Source organism: Galeopterus variegatus, unplaced genomic scaffold (genome assembly GCF_000696425.1).
Source record: "Galeopterus variegatus unplaced genomic scaffold, G_variegatus-3.0.2 Scaffold707, whole genome shotgun sequence".
NCBI classification, from domain to species: Eukaryota; Metazoa; Chordata; class Mammalia; order Dermoptera; family Cynocephalidae; genus Galeopterus; species Galeopterus variegatus.
In genome coordinates this window covers 451396-457981 of record NW_007726818.1, presented here as the reverse complement: position 1 = coordinate 457981, position 6586 = coordinate 451396, and positions in this window count along the sequence as shown.

The window sequence follows — 6586 nt, the reverse complement described above, 5'->3', positions numbered from 1 at the left end:
CCCCCCCCCCCCCCCCCCCCCCCCCCCCCCGCAAAGAAAAAAAAAATTGGAAACCTGGCACGGGCTATGTTTAAATATACCAATATAGTTGAATGTCACACAAAGTAATCAAACGGATTAGGAGCCAGAAAAACACGTTTCTAGTCCTACATAACCTATAAGGCCATTTATTGGTGTAAGTCTCAGTTTCTTAGTCTGTAAAGTAAGTGACTTGGACTCTTTAAGATCCTTTGCAGCTCTAAAATTCTTTATTTGATTGCTCAAAAAATACAAAAAATGATGGGTAAACTTTTATTCCGGAAAAAGAAGTCAGAATATAGTCAACATCATGCCAGATGATGGGAGTACTTCTTGACATAATTCCTGATTCTTAAGTCATCAAGGCATGAGGTCCATCTTATCAGGATAAATTCAGGTTACATATATGTCCTGAAAGTTCTGCTCTATCTAGTTCATGGTTAACCAGTAAGTAAAGTTCTATTCCATTTAAAAGGTTACCTGTTTTAGGTAAATAGATTGAAATGTCTGAAGGTACTCCAGAGCCCATAAGCATTTACAGTCCTTAGACTTGTAGGACCAATTGAGGAATGAAGGTTTTTTTCATTACAAGTCCTAGTATAAACAAAATGGCATACTTGTCTTAAATTCTAATTCTGTATCATTTTGTTATGTTAGAAAATAAATTGTAGAATATGCTTTCTTTTCACATATCCCTTCAAGGCCTTTTGAGCTAGTATAATTTTCATAATCATAAAACAGCAACAGGACATTTTAAACAAATTTCTGCTCATCCACCTACAAAAATTATTTCTTGTTAAGTTTTTTTTTTCTAAAAGATGACCGTAAGGGGATCTTAACTCTTGACTTGGTGTTGTCAGCACCACGTTCACCCAGTGAGCTAACCAGCCATCCCTATATGGGATCCGAACCCATGGCCTTGGTGTTATCAACACCACACTCTCCTGAGTGAGCCACAGGCTGGCACTCTTGTTAAATTTTTAAAGGGATAGAGATATCTTCTTGCGCAGCATAAAACCTGAATTAAGATGCACATTACAATGATGTTTCTCTTGGTAAATGGTATTTGAATGCTTAATTATACAGGATCTCAAAATTTATATTCCAAAAATAGAAAAGGTTCAAGTTTGACAATGATTCAGCTTCAAATACAGAGATGAACACAAAAACAAAACCTTGTCTCATTCTTCCTGATCATAAGTACTAGTCAGTATGGTGTTATTAACACACAATGAAAGCATAGCATGGGGTTTACAAGCAGAGGTAGAAAGAATACAGTTTTCCCCATCTCCTTGTTTCTCTACAAAGGAATGGTTTTTGAACCATACATGTGCCCAGTTATGAAAGAAATACTGCTCTTTCACTTCTCCGTATATCTTTTGGGAAACCTTTCAAAGGTACAACAGAGATAAAATAGTCTCTAATTTTTTTGGACCATAATTATAACTACTGAGATGAATGGTAATATAGTTAGGTAACAGAAAACAATGGAAAATTTAAAAATAAAGGGTATTTAATGATACCTTATTCACTGAAAATGGATCTTAACATAGATGTTGAGCTAAAAAATACAATGAAGCCTTATGACTTTATTACTGGAGACCGTAATTAAGTTCTTTTCCTGTTTCTTGTAACCAAATTTCCTTATAGTTCCGTACTCAATTATGAAAACTAATCATTACTCCAATCATATATGAGCAGTTCCATGGAAAAACATTACCAACATATAAGAGGATAAAAATCAGGAGATTGAAGTTCTACTCTTTTCTCTGCCACTATCTGTATAGCCATAAGCAAGTCACCTATCCTCTCCAAACCTCAATTTCCTTAGCTACTATAAAAACAGAATAACATAAGCTCACTCTCTGAGAAAGGAGTCAGAATTGTGAAATCTCCTCTTTAAAAGATTTGGCTTTTAGTTAAACTACAAAATAAGGCATGTGAATCTCAAAATATTTTACTTATTCAAATACTGAATTTAGATCTATTGAACAAAATACCTTAGGGTACTAATCATACAAGGTGAAGATCCCAGGTAAATTTCAATTGGCAGTGCTCTGCTGACAACACAAAACAAGATTTCCTGGCTGTGTTTTCTTGTCCTAAGTTGTTATTCTCTTGGTGTCAAATTGCTTTTACCACAAGGCCCATCTTTTTAATCATTTCAGATGCGAACTTCTGTCTGTATGGTTGGTAAGGTCTTTCAAATGTTTAAAATGTTTAAAAGCCTTGTTTAGGAAAATACTGATAGTTCCTAAACTATATTTACTGCTAATTACTCAAGATGAAACTGAATTTAATATGAATTCAATGTTTTTTTCTTTCTTCCTATCCTAAATTGAATCCTTTATTAGACACACATTACAAAAACTAAGATAATATCTGGTGTTTGAGGCAGCAATCCATTCTGTCGTTTCCTGATGCAGTTAATAAAAAAAAAAAAAAAAAAAAAAAAAAAAAAAAAAAAAAACAGAAACAAAAAAACCCAAACCTTTTCTGAGGCCGTTTAAGCCTAAAACACAATATGGGTTTGCTGATTCCTCAACACTGTTCCTCCCAGAAGGGACTGAACCATATATTCCCTGACATCCCTTCCAGCATTAACATTCAACAGTTCTTAGAGTTCAGAGGTATATTCTACAACGACTAAAACAGAACATTCTTTGAGTAAAGATATTTGTGTCTAATCTTACAAATCTGCAAAGTATGAATGAGATTTTAGTGCTATATAGTCAACAAGACAGCAAAGATGAAATAAGTTAAAATACTGCCGGGGAAAAGGGAGAAACAATTTTTATTGAGATACCTTTCATTTCTTTACATATTATATTCATTTCATTCTTAAAAACAACTCCAGGAAGTAAGCTTTATTATTTCATTTTGAAATGAGGAAGCAGAGGCTCAGTGAAGTTTAAGTAGTGGATTTCATTTTGAAATGAGGAAGCAGAGGCTCAGTGACCCAAGGATACTATGGTAAGTGGTAGAGCCAGAATTCAAACCCTGGTTTCTAACACCAGTCATTATGTCCATTGTATGAATTAAGCAAAATGCTAAACTTAACACTGTACATTTTGTGTACTGATATAAACTGTTTAGTAAGTTTTGTTGATCCAAAGCAAATTACACACCATTTTCTCACTATACAAAAAACTTGAAATGCATTAATGATGAAATTATTCATGTTTATAGAAAACAAGTATATTCAGAGATGGACTACCCCAACAGAAGTAGGAAACGTTTGTCTTAAGTGCTGTGACATAACACACGTTGCCATTGGTGAAAGATGCATTACCTGAGCCCGTGAATATTTTGTTTGGTTAGATCCTATTGTCTGTCTCTCCTGAAAACGCCTTTGGAAATCAATTTCAGGCGGGAGATTATAAATCGCAAGTGAAATACAAAACGACACACAAAAAAGATTTATTTTAAAAAGTACAGTAAGCGTTAATTGCCCAAACGAATGGATAACGGAGAACAGGTGTCATGTTCAGCCACCACCTTGGCTTCTTCACAACGTCTTCCAGAAAACCGATTCAAGAGGTAAGAAGCGACAGAAGTCAGTCCTTGAGAAGACCCTCTTCTTCTCCAGCGCGGCGGCGCCCCTGCTCCCGGCCCGCCGGCTCCCCTCGGTCGGTTACAGCGCCCCCCGCGCCCTCTCCCGCCCGGGCGTCTGACGGCGGCGAGGCGGGCAGAGGACGCCCGTTGGACAAACTCGGGCCACGCAAAGACACGACTATACAGGGGTGCTGGTGCTGCTGTGCGGGTGACTCGCGCCGGTACATCTACCTCCTACGCCCCGGCTGGGCTCTCCCCTTCCCTTCTGTCACCCCTACCTCAAACTCCGTGAGGAAAACTGGGACCTCCTCGTCACCAGCCACCACGCATTTTAGAAACTCCCTGGAGCATCTGACTTCCCTCACCGGTCCTCTTCAGCGCCCCTTTCGGGTCTTGGTGGTTAACGACAAGCTCTTTCCTTACCTCTCTCAAATAGGACTTGACGGAGAGGAAGAGAAGAACCCGTCGTCCGGTCTCGTTTGCTTCCCGCAGCGCCTCACCCACCGAGCGCCCCGCCCCTTCCCCTCCCCGCCTCCTCTCCTTTCCTCTCCCTCCCCCAGGCTCGCGCTAGCGCAGGGGTGAGAAGCTAGAACTGAGGGCGGGCAGGGGGGCGCATGCGCGCTGAGAGTGGAGCCGCTAGGCACAGAACCGGAAACTTGGAAACAAAGTTCGGAGCCCCGCCCTCGCCTCACGCTGCCCAGCCGCCTGGCCCCGCCGACCCACGACCCACCGGCCCGCGGATCGGCACATCGGCCCGGCTCTAGCGTACGCCATGTCTGGTTCCTCCAGCGTCGCCGCTATGAAGAAAGTGGTTCAGCAGCTCCGGCTGGAGGCTGGGCTCAACCGCGTGAAGGTGAGCGGGGACAGGCGGCCGAGGGGGAGGGGAAGGCGGCGGCGGGTGGGATCCCGCGGCCAAGCTGGCTGCTCTCGCTTCCCGCGGGGAGAACGCGCGCTCAGCGGCGACGGTCGGGGAGCGGCCAGCGTTAGAGCAATCGCCGCGCGGGTCGGCGCTGTGGTTTGGGGGGCCGATCAGTCCGTCCTTCCGCCCAAGGCGGGCTGGCCCCTGGGCTGAGCTACGGCCCACATTCCGTCCCTCCACGTCCCTCTCTCGGCAGTGACTTCTTAGCTGACTCGCCAGCAGCTGCTCCTCCGCGCGCCGTCCGCACCCTGCCCTCCCCTCTACCAAACTCCACCGTTTCTCGTCACCGGACAGGGTATTTTCCGACTTTTGATTGAGGACAGACTTATTCTTTTCATTTCTGATCTTTCCCAAACTTACTCCCTTTAGTAGAGTCTTACCTCCAGTTCCTCTGGGTCCACTGAACACAGAGTTGAGAACGAATTTTTCATAACTTAAACTATGGGTTGAAAGAAGCATGTTTGTTTTCGAAACGTTCCCAGATGGTAAGGTTACCGTCCGCGCCCCGTACAACTTCGAACAAAGCGTGCATATTGTACCTATTCAGCACGGTTTGCTCGGTTCTGACCTTGGGAATATGTACTGGTCCATATGCCCGAGAAGGTGATTAGGGTGGGCCAGTATTGGTCTTAGTTATTTTGGCGTCTGGTATTGTCAAGGCTGTTTACTTTGGGGGAAGAGGCCTTTTGTCTGTTGATTTGACAGCCTGCTATTCCAAGTATTTCCCTGATTTTTAAAATCCTAAATAGATTGGCTTCTTTCTGGTGCAGTAGGTCTGGTTACATGTGTAACCTTTCTTGTAGTTACAAAAACGAGAATATAAATCATGTACCCCGTTTCCAAGATGATTTGACTTTAGACTCATCAGACTAGTCTCTCTTTCTTACTGAAATGTTTTGCTTAACTAGATAAGTCAGGGAACTAGCTTAGTTGTGATACCTCAGGAAGGGAGGGAAATTCCTACCGATCTTGGTGTGCGATGCCCCTCCTATCATTTAAATGCTGTAGGCCGAACAGTGTGGCCTGAATTTCTCTAATTTCCAAATTCTCATCCAATCTCCGTGGTTTATGGTCAGTCTTGGCTAGATTTAGCTCTGACATTTGAAATCATATATTTCTTTTTTTTTCGGCGGCTGGCTGGTACAGGGATGGAACCCCGGACCTTGGTATTATCAGCACCATGCTCTAACCAACTGAGCTAATGAGCCATCCCGAAATTATGTATTTCTTAAATAACCATTATATTCTCATTCAGATGTGCCTTTATCAGATTGGAGTTGACCAGAAAAAAAAGGGGTGGGGAAAAAAGAGCCTGGTGAAAGCAGTAATTGTAAGTAATTGTAAGTAGTCTCCAGAGAAAATGAGATAAATTCATCAGACTGTAAAGACTTCCACGAGCTTTACTTTGAACACCATAGTGGTTGCCCCTCCAACTCCCCAGCCTGACTCTACCTCGTATATCTGATTCTCAGTAGGCTTGTGATTGGAATCATTAGCATGACCACAAATGCTTTGGTTTTAGAGTTCTCAATTTCTACCTGATGTTAAGGGCTGTAGCAAGGCGGGGAGGGCATCTCACTTCAGGACTTTAAATGAGCTTTTCTTTGGACATACTGCTAAATGTGATTAGGTTCTGTTTCACGTTGTTTATCTTTTTTATCCATTATACTGCTAGGTGTTTTTTTGTGATAGTTTTAAAGTAGCACAAGCTCACTATGTTTAAGCCTTTATGTTTGAGTACATTTGATAGAAATTATGACAAGTGCTTGACAAACTCTCTCATAGGTAGGTCAGGATACTTTTGTGAGTGAAAAGAGCACTTACATACCAGGATTACAGAATTTCAACCTCCCGGATGGTAATTACTACAGTGCCTTGAAGGCTAGCAGTTTGTCCAGTTTTAGACTCTTTGTCTCAGCTTTCCCCACTGCTTGGAATGCTGTTTCTCACTGATGGTTATTTGGCTGGATCTCATCATTTAGATCTTGGCTTAAGTGTCACCTCACACACCTTCCCTTGGGTGGCTACCTACCCAGTCACATTCTAACAAATCACTCTTTACTACAGAGCACCTTGTCTTTTTCCCTGAACTGT